Source organism: Dasypus novemcinctus, chromosome 31 (assembly GCF_030445035.2).
Source record: "Dasypus novemcinctus isolate mDasNov1 chromosome 31, mDasNov1.1.hap2, whole genome shotgun sequence".
NCBI lineage: Eukaryota > Metazoa > Chordata > Mammalia > Cingulata > Dasypodidae > Dasypus > Dasypus novemcinctus.
In genome coordinates this window covers 45,872,455-45,886,125 of record NC_080703.1, presented here as the reverse complement: position 1 = coordinate 45,886,125, position 13,671 = coordinate 45,872,455, and the positions used below count along the sequence as shown (strand labels likewise).

The window sequence follows — 13,671 nt, the reverse complement described above, 5'->3', positions numbered from 1 at the left end:
CCACTCCGGGGCCGCCTCTCCTCACCCTTCGCCGCCCCCATCCCGGGGCCGCCTCTCCCCACACGCCCAATTCAGAGAGCCTCACTTTCATGACTCCCACGCCCCAGCTTCTTTCTCCCTCACCTACTCCACTGCTCGATTCCCCGTTACCCCTTCATGTCTTTGGCGTTGTTGTCCGTATAATCGTCCCTCTAATCGGCGCTTGGTGTCTAGCTGAACTTGCTCCCTCGGATTGGTCCTGTCACCAAAGAGTATTGTTCTTTGCTCTCCTCGCCTCTCTTAGCCTTGTAGTCTCGGCCCTTCTAGCCTTTTTCACCCTCTAGGGCAATATCATGGGCAACCGGCTATCTGCCCGGCAAGTGCCTCAGGTCCACGCCTTGGCGGGACTTTTAGATACTCACCGCTGTAAGGTCTCCGTTCGACAACTGCAAGTTTATTGGGACCTTCTCTTGCCTTTTAATCCATGGCTCTCCACTTGCCACCTCTGGGACCCTATCACGTATGATCGCTTAATCGATCGAGTCGCCTCCGCCATGGAGCATGAAGGGAAGCGGTTCCCTCCCGGCATGCTGCCCACCCTAATAACCATTCGCTCCTGCCTACAGGGCTCTCGTCCCCCAGATAGGAGCCCCAGTAAATCAAAGGAGGCCCTATCGGCCCAAGCGGCCAAGGAGGACAATGATTTTGACTCAGACCCCCCTTCAGATACAGAGTCTCTAGTCGAGCAACTTAACAATGCGCTCGAACTCCACCCGCCTAGACAAGACAACACGAGACCTCATCAAGATGGCGCACTTCCTCCTTCTCCTTCGGCCGAAAAGGGCGCCAAAAAGGAGAACTACCCCGACCATGATGTCACTTCCCCACCACACCCCCAGGCGTGTGCACTCTACCCCTCCCCTTCTGAGGGCGGGGCCTGTCCGCCATCTTACGCCTCGGCCGCGCCCTCCGCGCCGCCATCTTGTGATCGCTGGGATCACCCGCAAGCCCCGGCGGCAAGTCAATGGACCGGGCCCCCTCACTCTGCACCCACGCCCTCCCCCCGCTTCCAGCTTGCCTCCAACATCCCTGCCTCTCACGGGCCTCCCTCTCTCAGCTGTTTTCCCTTGAATATTGCCCCTACCGCTAATCGCCCCTACGACTGGTACCCAATCGATTCCGAAACAGTTAAGCAGCTCCGGAAAGCTGTCAGGGAGGATGGATTGGGTAGTCCCTATGCCATCCAGCTCATGCAGGACATCGGCATGGACCTCTGTCTCCCCCAAGATTGGACCTCCCTCGCCTGGGCCATATTAAACCCCGGGCAATTTGTTGATTGGCGCGCCCACTTCCAAGCAGAGGCAGAGAGGCAAATCTCTCAGAACGCAGCCACGGGAATCCTCCACCCTCCTGATGCCTATACGGGTACGGGTGACTTTGTCCAGGCGACCGCTTACCAGCGCGTCCCGGTTGACTTCTGGCCAATTCTTCGAGACGTCGCCTTGCGAGCCTTCCGCAACTGCTCAGCTAGCAAACCCGAAAAGTTTGCAAAGTTAACCCAAGGCCGGGATGAGCCATTTGCCACCTTTGTCTCAAGGGTCGAGGACACCTGCTCCCGCAAGGTTCATGACCCCCAAGCGCAATTGGCATTGGCGCACGAGTTAATCCTAGAAGGGGCCAATCCAATATGTAAACAAGCCATCCTTCCAGTGCGAGACAAGGGTATCCATGACTGGGTCCTTGCCTGTAGCAGCCTCGACCCATCCGCCACAGCCCTTGCTAATGCGGTTTCCGGCGCTGTCACTGCAGCACTAGCGGCTACCGCCGGCTGCTTCCGCTGTGGCGAAACCGGGCACTTTGCTCGAGAGTGCCCTCACAAGGCCCCGCCACCAGAGGGCCCCAGTCAGCTGTTGAGGGGCAAGGCTCCCACTCGGCCCTCGCCACGAGGAGGCGCCCACCAACTACCCCCTGCCCTCGCTGTGGTAAGGGGTTTCATTGGGCACGTGACTGCCAATCTGCCCCCCATTCCATGCCCTCTGGACAACCGGCCAACAAGCCTTTAAACTTCCAAAGGGGCATGCCTCAGCCCCATCCTTAAGAGGCACCCGCTACAAAGTTCATTCAGATGCCTTTCCATGGGTCATTAATGGCCACTGCCCCCAGTTTCCTTGTAGAGACTGGCATTGCCCTTATCGCTGGCACACTATTTCCAAAGGAATCATCCAGACCAATGAGGCACCCTCAGAGCCCCCTCCCGAACCAGGCTCTGCAAATGAGAGCCAAGCCACTCCTGCAGGCCCGCCGGGGGAGCTACCCAAAACGCTTTTATGGACTGTCCCCATTACCCCACCTGCTGCCTCCATAGAATTAGTACTAGAGAGAGCCATCTTATAGCACTTGTCCTCCCCACGCCCGGGACCCCCATGGGCTGCCTGTGGCAAGATGGCCCCCTGCTCTGGGCGCATCCCGCCAAGAGCCGATTAAGAAAAATCTGCCCTGCAGTGCGGCTCTGGATCAGCCTGGCTTCAGATCTAGTCACATTGGCTATCCATGTCTTCGGGGCACAACCAAAAAAGATTGTCTGGCCCCTAGACACCGGACAAACAAGCCTGCTCATACGGGATAACCCAGACATGCAAATCCTTTTGGAAGGGTTTCATGGTGAGTTCGGCTGTCATTATCCTAGCCATCGGCTGCTGCAAGGGCTGGCTAAGCTCCCCTTCCGCAGCCCCTTCCATCCCTTCCCCTCCTCTGCACCCATACCCGGGGCAATCACCGTCTTTACAGACGCCTCCAAAACCCGGTTTGCCACCTTCTCCTACCTCCCCAATGCCGCTGAACCCCGCCTGACCGGATATGTCAACCTCCATTCTGTCCAAGTAGGTGAGATCCTAGCAGTCTCCTGTGCGCTCGCGGACCACCGCGACCACCCAGTAAACATCTTCACAGACAGCCTTTACACCTATCAGGTCTGCCGAGTCCTCACCTTTTCCACCTTCTTTCCGGGGGACTCAGCCATTGATAAAGCCCTTGCAGACCTCCGAAGTATCTTAGAACACCGACAGAACCCTTGGTTCATTAGCCACATTCGTAGTCACTCGGGCCTCCCTGGGCCATTGGCTAATGGCAATAATATAGTAGACCAAGCAGTTTCAGCCCAAAATGACCAAGCGGTACTGGCCATCTCGGCAGCCCCCCCGGGAGACACTATCAACCAGGCCAAGCTGCTACATTCCAAATTTCACTTCTCAGCCACATCTCTGCATCATCTGTGTGGACTCCCTCTAAACACCTGCAAACACTTAGTCCGCAATTGCACTGTCTGCGCGCCCTTTGCCACTTGGCCCCCTACAACCTCAAGGGGTCAACCCGCGAGGCCTAAAGCCCAACTCCAGATGGCAAATGGATGTCACACAAGGATGCATCAAGCCCGGCACAGCATCCCTCCACTGGCCCCCCCTCCACAGCCGGCTCAAACCCAACCTGAAACGCCAATTGCACCCCAGCAACAGCCTCGCTTGAAACGGAAGGAACGCCGTCAACTCCGTAGCCTGATCTGCCGTGTAACCCAGGTCACCCTGCACGACCCTCCCTGTCCAACGGAAGACCCCACTGCAACAGAAGTTGCAAGCCTCCTGCAGCTATACCAGCAAGCCAGAACCCTACACCCCCCATCTCAACCCCCCTCACCCTCCCTAGTCCCCCTCCTTGTCCTCCTCCTCTCTCTTGCTACCACAGGTCAAGCCAACCCCGCCCATCAACCTTACAATTGGACACTCAAAACCTTCAGCCCAGACAAAATCTTAGCCTTCAATATAACAGCAGGCGCTCCTTCCCTTACTGTGCATACATGTAATCTCTTTCTATTCGCAGATCTAGACAATAATAATTGGCTAAGTAATCGATGCCAATCCAACCTCGTTTCTGGCTTTTACATCTGTCCTCCCACAGGCAGGGGCTGTGCTGACCCCTCGCATTTTTATTGCCCCTCCTGGGGGTGCGAAACAGTGGCCTACGGATGGTCTAAGGCTCCCAACAGAGATCAGCACCTCCAAGTAGCATGGACAAACCAAAATTGGCGCAATATAACCCTTACGGTTAAAAACCCCAATGAGGACAACTGGCTTAGTGGCCGCACATATGGCATCCGCCTCTACATGGAAGGCTATGATTGGGGTAGCCTCTTCTCCATACAGAAGAGACACCCCACCACCCTCATCCCAAGCGGCATTGGCCCAAATAAAGTTCTCAATCCTCCACAGGCACAACCCTCCTCTCCGCCCCGCTCTGCCTCGCCCTCTCCTTCGCCCGGCACCTCTCTCACAACTGTCTCCCCTAGCTCCCATAACCCCAAGCTTTGCCTACCCCCTACTCGGTATTCCAGCCCTCTCATCAACCTAATCAAAGCCTCGTACACCTCTCTGAACACCTCCCACCCCGACCTCACTGCGAGCTGCTGGCTTTGTCTCTCCCCCTCTCTTCCTCTGTACGAGCCTGTTGCCACTAACCTCACTTTCAGTGAGTCCTCTGAACAGAATCCAGCCAAATGCAACTGGAACACCTCCTCTGTCCCCTTAACCTTTCAATCCGTTTCTTCCACAGGGCGCTGCATTCATTCTCGCCAAGGTTCCCATCTCCCCCTAAAAGCTTGCTCCAACTACTCCTCTCCCAGCGCTTCCGCCAAATTCTTAATCCCCCATAACACCTCCCAATGGCTTTGCACATCCACAGGATTAACCCCCTGCCTCAACGTCGCCACCCTCAATGCCACCAATGAAACCTGTCTGCTCATTCTTCTCGCCCCTCGAGTCCTTTTCCATCCTAACGAAGAGTTCTTCTCCCACTTGCAGGGTCAAAATCTCCCCATTCACCTGCAAAAAAGAGAGCCCATCACTGTCCTCACTGTTGCTACCCTTCTAGGTCTCGCCGGAGCAGGCACAGGAGTTGCTGCCCTCACCACGCAATGCTCTTCTCTTTCCTCCCTCAGACAAGCTGTTGATGAAGACATCGCCCATCTCCAAACAGCTATCTCCCATCTTAAAAACTCTCTTAACTCCCTTTCCGAGGTAGTCCTCCAGAACCGCCGGGGCCTTGACCTTCTTCTCCTCAAGGAGGGAAGCCTCTGTGCCGCCCTTGGGGAAGAATGCTGCATTTACGCTAACTCTACAGGTCTCGCAGAGGACAGCCTGAGAAAGGTCCGAGAAGGATTAGAGCAATGCCAAAGAGAGCGCGAAGCAGCTAACTACTTTTCTGGAGTCTTTCATACCCTCCTTCCGTACCTCCTCCCCTTTCTGGGTCCGCTAATCATAATCATCCTAGCCCTCACTATAGGTCCCTGGGCCGTCAGAAAAATCATCCAGCTCGCCAAGGACCAAGCAAATGCAGTCTTCACATCCTACGTGCGCGTCCAGTACCAGCGACTCGCTACAGAAGACGGCCCCCCTGCCCAGCCGCGTCCCACACGTCCGAAGAGAAGAATTAAACCCTCCCACTGTCCTGACGTCCAGACAACTGCCATATGACTTCAGAACTGTCTGCTGTCCCCCAGCCGCCAAGCTCAATAACTTCATACTTTTTGCCTTACTTGTTTTCATCCAGAGACTCTCGCCACCCTCCAATCAAGCCCAATCAGCTGTCCATCTACCCCCCTCCCCACACAGTCCCTACCCGACTCTTCCCTATACCTTTCCCCCCCCTCCACCCTACCCTGCCCCTTTCTTTATAGGGGGAGCCCCCAGTTCTTTTAATTAAAAAACCAGGGGGAAATGTGGGATAGCCTCCTCCTCAGTAGGGGCCAGCCCTGGCAGAAGGTAGACGCATAACCTGGAGCCAGTGGTCAAGGGAAGGGCTGGTACGGGCGCAAGCCCTCAGCCCGCCCAGGCCCACTATGAGGCGGCCAGTACGGATGCCACGTCCTCGGGCCGTTGGTATGCGGCGCTCCAAAGCCCGCCCAGTCATCTAGGCTATGCCCACTGTTCCCGCCAAAAGGCAACATCCGGACGGCTCCCCCACTCCCCTTTCCCCCTCCTCTTCCCGCCTCCCCTCGCTGTGACGCCATTCCCGCCCCTCCCCGCCCCCCCCAGCAGTTCCGTGTTGCTCCTTACCAATCCTCATCGAAAGTCTCCCCAGCACGCCTTACACGGCATCCCAGCAAGAACTCTGCCCGCCCCTCCGCCACAGCCCTATATAATCTCTGTACATTCCCCAATAAATGGCTCTGTTACAGCTCCACAAGGGTGTCTCGTCTCCTTCGTCCCCGCCGCCCTCCACACCTTGCACGCCTCCACCGGAGACTGGGCCAAGTCTCCCGCCTCGCCCTCGCCTCCGGGAAGAGTCGCCTGGCCCACGGCCGCCCGTCCCTCGGCCAGGCTTAGACCGCCGCTGCCACAACTAAACCCAGACAACTAGGACAGAATAGCTTCCTCAACAAATCATGCTGGGACCCTGGATATCCAAATCCAAAAAAAATGAGAGATGATCACCATCTCATGGCCTACACAAAAATCAACTCAAGATGTAGCATAGATCTCAATCTAAGAGCTAAGACCATACAGCTCTTAGAAGATAATGTAGGGAAGAATCTATGAGATCTTGTAGTAAAAAATGGTTTCATTAATTTTACACAAAAAGCATGAGGTATGAAAGAAAAAAATAGATAAATGAAACTTCTTCAATTTAAAAACTTTTGTACTTCAAAGGGGTTTGTCAAGAAAGTGAAAAGGCAGTCCACACAATGGGAGAAAACATTTGGGAGCCAATTATCTGATAAGGTCCTAATATCTAGCATACATAAAAAATCCTACATCTTGAAAATAAAGACAAAAACTCTTTTAATAAATGGGAAAGAGATTTGATTAGACACTTTTCCAAAGAAGAAATACCAATGTCTAAAAATCATATGGAAAGATGCTCAACATTACTAGCTATTAGGAAAATGCAATTTAAATCTACAATAACTTACACTTATTAGACTGGCAGCTATTAAAAAACAGAGAAGTACAAGTGTTGGAGAGCATGTGAAGTAAAGGGAAATTTCACCCTTCTGATGGTGAAAATGTGGAACGATGCAGTCATCGTGGAGTGCAATTCATTCGTTCCTAAGGAGGATAACTATAAAATTGCCATATGATCCAGCAATGCCACTTCTGGCTATATATATACCCAGAAGAATTGAAGGCATGGACATGAACAGATATATGCACACAAATGTTCATAAAGCTATTATTCACCATTGCCAAAAGATAGAAGCTGCCCGATTATCCAACAACAGGGAATGGGTAAGGAAATTGTGATTGATATATATATCAATCACATACACATACACACATACACACATATACAATGGAATATTACATAGCTATAAGAGGAAATGAAGTATTGACACATGGATCTACATGGATGAATCCTAAGATCTTATGTCGAGTAATGCAAGCCAGTCATGAAGGACAAATATTACATGAACTTACTAATGTGACCTAAGCAAGAATTTGGAAGGTAGGTTATAAAGAGACAGAAAGGGCTTGCTCTCTCTCCCCACCCCCCACACTCTTTCCAGTTCTCCAGGCTCTTCCAGGGGAGAGTCCAGCTACTTCCAGGTCTCCTCATTTATCCATGACCTCTGCTGGTGCGGAATTGGAAGCCATGCGGGTGCACCCACACGCACTGGTTTCACCACTCTTGGCCCTTTCCTAAGAGCATTTGAAAATGAACAAATCGCAGGAATTGGTTTCATTCAAGGACCTAATGGTGGACTTCACCCAGGAGGAGTGGCAGCAACTGGACCCTGCTCAGAGAAGCCTGTACAAGGATGTGATGCTGGAGAACTATAGCAGCTTAGTCTCAGTGTGGTATCATGTTAGCAAACCATAAGTGATCTTCAAATTGGAGCAAGGAAAATAACCATGGGTAGTGGAGGAATTCTCAAGTTGGAACTACCCAGTTGGTGATGCATTGGAGAATGACAAGGAAATCCAAGACAAACATCTGAGGCAAATTTTATTCCTCAGCAACAAAACACTGATTACAGAGAGAGCTAATATATTTGGAAAAACATTTAATCTGGGCATGAATATTGTTCCTTCAAGAAAAATACCCTATAAATTTGATTCATATGGAAATGGTTTGAAACCTAATTTAGAAGTCATTGTTGCAAAGAAAAACTATTTTTAAAAAATTCCTAACGAACACAATGGATGTGGGAAACAACTACTCCATGCTAAGCATGAGAAAAGTTATTCTGAAATGAAAAAGTACAAATATAACCAAGTTAAGAAAGCCAGAACTCAAAATGAAGATCTTATTCTGCACCAGAACACTCAGACTTTGAAACAACCCTTTCACTATAATCAATTTGGGAAAACCTTCCTCAAGAGAACAGTCCTCATGACACAGAAAAGGGTACATCCTGAAAATAAGCCAAATGAGTGTAGGGAATGTAGGAAAACCTTCTCTAAGAAGTCCACCCTCATTGTACATCAGAGGATTCACACAGGACAGAAACCTTACGTTTGTAATGATTGTAGGAAAACTTTCCGTGTGAAGACACACCTCACTCGACACCAAAGAATTCATACTGCAGAGGGACCCTATGAATGCAGTAAATGTAGGAAAACCTTCTCTGACAAGTCAGCCCTCATCATACATCAGAAAATTCATAGAGGGGAGAAATCTTATGAGTGTAATGAATGTGGAAAGACTTTCCTTTGGAAGTCAGCCCTCACTGAACATTTTAGGTCACACACAGGAGAGAAACCTTATGAATGTCAGGAATGTGGGAATGCCTTCAGCAAGAAATCTTACCTTGTTGTACATCAGAGAACTCACAGAGGAGAGAAACCAAATGAATGTAATGAATGTGGGAAAACCTTCTTCTGCAAGCCAGCCCTTATTGCACATCAGAGAATTCACACAGGGGAGAAACCCTATGAATGTAATGAATGTGCAAAGACCTTCTTCCGTCAGTCGACCCTCAATGTGCATCGGAGAACTCATACAGGTGGGAAACCCTATGAATGCAGTCAGTGTGGAAAATTTTTATGTACTAAATCAGCCCTCATCGTACATCAGATACCTCATAGAGGAAAGAAATCTTATGAATGTAATGAATGTGGGAGGTTTTTCTGTCATAAGTCCACACTCACTATACATCAGAAAACTCATACAGGAGAGGAGCACAGAGTATTTAATAAATATGATAGAACATTCAATGTGAAGTCAAACCATGGTGAGCATAAGTGAATGCACAGAAAAGGGAACATTCATGAGTACAATAAACATGGGTTTGCTATCAGCAAAAACTCCCATCCTGTACGTCAGAGAACTGTATGGGAGAGACCATATGAATGTAATGAATGTGGGAAAACCTACTGCCAAAAGTCAGCCCTCACTCACCATAAGAAAACACACACTGGAGAGAGACCTTATGAATGTAATGAATGTGGGAAAACTTTCTGCCAGAAGTTCTCCTTCATTGAACATCGGCGAACTCACACTGGGGAGAAACCGTATGAATGTAATAGATGTGGGAAACGTTTTGCCATAAGTCAGTCCTCAGGGTACACTGGAGAATTCATACAGGAGAGAAACCTTATGAATGTAATGAATGTGGGAAAACCTATCGTCAGTTGTGGACTCTCACTGAACACAAGAAAATACACACAGGGGAGAAACCCTATGAATGTAACAAATGTGAGAAAACATTTTGCCTCAAATCAAACTTCCTTTTACATCAGAAAACTCACAAGGAATGATTTCCAAGAAAGCAATAAATCAAATAATTTTCATGAGACTAAAACCCTATGAACACTTGCAGAAGAGTGAAATTGCAGAAGAGAGAATGGGAAAGTTTTCTGCCATAGTCAATATTCACTATATGCCAGAAAACTCACAGGAGATGGGTATAGTATGTTTAATAAATGTGGTAGGACATTCAGTATGAACTATGAAGCTGTACATCAACAACTCAAACATTATGCCAAGTGTGCCTCCCTTTTAAAATAATGAAACAAGCATTAAGTTAAATTGTTAACTGATTTTCTCTCCACTGTGTTTCTTGACTGTTTATTATGAGGTGTGAGTTCATTCCAAATTAGTACCAGTTGTTCCTATGTTAATTGAGTACTTTACAATATCCTAATTTATGGTGTATTAAGTTCTCAAATTGAAAAAAAAAAAAGAGACAGAAAGGGAGTAGAATGTGGTAAGCCAATTCTCAACATGGGAAAATCCCGTGATAAGGTGGAAGGGAATGGTTTAGCAGTGGATAGAAGTGATAGTGTGCAGGGAGGTGAGTCAGGTCAATGGTGCTGAAATGTGAGGGTTAGTAGGGTATTGGGCTGATTGAATTATCTATGGAACTTGGGGGAGGGCTGGAGGAAGAAACCGTGAACTCTGGGTATTTGTAAGTCTGTGGTTCAAACTACAATGGTGGGCATGTTCTTTTGGCAAATATTGCAGGAGAGGGTTACTGGGGCAGGGGATTGTGGGTGGGGAGATATGTGGGATAGGGCACACCTGGGACATGCTTCTGTGGAATATGTAAGTGTTCATTTTGTCATAGCATTTATCTAAGTTGATGGAGACCCAGACAATAAATAGGAAAATAATACCCCCATTCTTGGGAGTTTAGCTATGTTCTCAAGAGGGGCAAATATATCTGGAGAACAGAGGCAGTGCCTAATAAAAGAAAACAGACCAATATGTTAAGCCCTCCATATTAACACATGTATCTATGAATGTTATTCTTCACAAAGGAAACTAAATGGTTACCATAGGTTCTGAGGAGAAGGGAAGAAGAGATGGTGCATAGGGCATCTTTTAAGGCATTGAAGTTATTTTGCATGCTCTTACCATTACAAATACAGGCCATTATACATTTTCTCAAACCTATAAAAGGGTATGGTGCAAAAAAAAAAAAACTTTCACCACGTTTAGTAACAATGCTTCAATATTTGTTCATCAATTGTAACAAATATACCTCATATACGATATTAATATGGGATAAAGTGATGGGGAGGGGTTGCATATATGGGAATCGCTATATTTTCTGTTAGAATTTCCTATAATCTAACGTTTATTTAAAAATGAAATGAAAAAAATAAGACACTGGGGTAACATATGGAAGAAATGGTCACTGTACATAAAAGATACCAGATTTTATGTTAATAAAGAACCAAGCGGGAAGTGGACTTGGCCCAGTGGTTAGGGCATCCACCTACCACATGGGAGGTCCACGGTTCAAACCCTGGGCCTCCTTGACCCATGTGGGGCTGGCCCATGTGCAGTGCTGATGTGCACAAGGAGTGCCGTGCCGTGCCGTGCCACACAGGGGTGTCCCCTGTGCATGGGAGCCCCATGCACAAGGAGAGCCTCCCAGCGCAAAAGAAAGTGAAGCCTGCCTAAGAATGGTGCCGCCCACATGGAGAGCTGACACAAAAAGATGACACCACAAAAAAAAAACACAGATTCCCGTGCCGCTGACAACAACAGAAACGAACAAAGAAGACGCAGCAAATAGACACAGAGAACAGACAACCGGGGAGGGCGGGGAGGGGAGAGAAATAAATAAATAAATAAATCTTTTTTTTAAAAAAAGACCCAAGGCAAAAAAAATATATTCATTTTTATTTTTATTTTTTAGCTTTGATTTTGGAGAGGTTTTGGGTTGCAGAATGGTTGCAGCATTTTCAGGGGAGGATCACTGGTGCAGGGTGTCAGTGGTGGGGGTTTGTATGGGGAGGGGTAGACTTGAGGCATGTTTCCATGGAATATAAATATGTTCAAGTTGCCATGGGGTGTTGTCTTATTGAGTGGAAACCCACACAATAATCAAAAAATATTGAATTCCCATCCTGGGGAGGAATATGATTTCTGCAGTTGTTGGGTTGAATGTTTTAGTAATGCCACTTAAAGACAGTTAGTTGATGGCATTGCTCATATTTTCTATGTCATTCTCGATATTCTTTCTACCCTCAATTACTGAGAAAGGAGTCTTGAAAGCTCTTACTCTAATTGGGGATTTGTTTATTTCTATTTTTAATTCTAAAAGTTTTTGCTACATCTGTTTTCAGCTCTCATCTAAGATTATGTCTTTTTGTACATTCATCATTTTGTCATGTAATGCCTCCTTTATTCTTGTTAGATTATTTGTGGTAACAATAGAGCTACTCCAGCATTTTAAAATTAGAGTTTACATAGTATCATTTTCTTACTTTTGCTTTTTAACCTACCTATAGCATTATATTTGATAAGAGTTTTTTTCATCATGTGTCATTTAAAAAACAATCAATTCTGACCATTTCTGCCTTTGAATTGGTGATATTTGACCACTTCAATGCAATACAATTATAGTTTTTGTAGGCATAAAGATTACACTTCATTATATGTGTGTGTTTTTTCTTTTTATATATTGGGGCTGGGGATTGAACCCATTACCTCGTATGTGGAAAGCCAGTGCTCGACCACTGAGCAATATCAGTTCCCCTATTATGTTTTAGATTTAACTTTTAAATCATTCTCATAAAGAATATTTTTAAGTAATTTTATGTATGAAAAGGGAAAAAAGGTGAAAACTAAAGCATTCTGATATGTATAAATTACTGAATTTAGATCATACCTGTATCTGAATTCAGATCATGAAAGAATGCACAACAGCAGTAATAATTTACTAGCCAAATAAGAAAAGCAACTGAATATGGTTCCTATTTATTTAATGTGATTCACATAAATCCTTTGTATGATACATAGTACTTGTATTAGCCAGGGTTCTCTGTTTCTAGGGAAACATAATTGAGGTGGTAAATATGTGTGTGTGCGTGTGTGTGCATGTATTATAAAAATTTTAAAACAGGAATTAGCTCACAGGACTGTGGGAATGGGCAAGTCCAAATTCTGGAGGGAATGCCACAGCTGGGATGTCCGATGAAGGTTTCAATGAACTTCCCAGGAAAAGCTGCCTGGCTGAATTGATGAAATCATCACTTCTCCTTTTAAGGGTTTCAACTGACTATATGAGACATCTCTCATTGTGAGAGCAGTCTCCTCAGTTGAAGGTGAATGTGGATGTAATTAGCCATAGATGAAGTCAACTTACTAATAATTTAAGTTCAAAAAATATCCCACAGTAGCAATCAAGTCAGCGCTTGTTTGACCAAACAACTGGACACCATCACATAGTAATGGTGACACACAAATTCATCCATCACAGCACTGCATTGAAAATCTGGGCTCCATAGTCTTCAAAACCCCAGCGGTCCATGGTTTCATAGGGAAACAAGCCATTGGACTCCATTTTTGGAAAGTTATATCCCAGTTTATTTAACCATTTGGGAACTCCAGGAAATACATACATCTTATGATCTTTTACATGTAAACACTTAAGAGAGAAAATGCAGTTTGATTCTGAATTGGCATCTAGAAAGCACACAAGTGATATGATAAAATCCTGTTCATCCAGATGCAGTTTCTCCAGAGCGCCACTTTGTGAGTATGAAAATGGATAGTATTATTCTAATCTCTGCCTCCAGATCTGCACTGCATGAAGAAATACCCTTGAGAGAGAGAGGGAATTGAGAGACTGCTGATTTCTACAGGGTGAGACAATTCTAGTCCATGCTGAGTGGTAGCTTCCTTACACCCTGGCTTTTCACGTGCTGTTAGCCCAGATGAGCGCAGAAGACTAGGAAAGGACATGTG

The 13,671-nt window shown here is 47.0% G+C and overlaps 1 pseudogene; it reads left to right on the top strand.

Annotated features, from left to right (window-relative positions):
- The first annotated feature begins 7,946 nt into the window (after window positions 1-7,946).
- LOC131277014 (zinc finger protein 334-like) overlaps window positions 7,947-13,671 on the top strand; it is a 266,430-nt pseudogene continuing 260,705 nt past the window's right edge.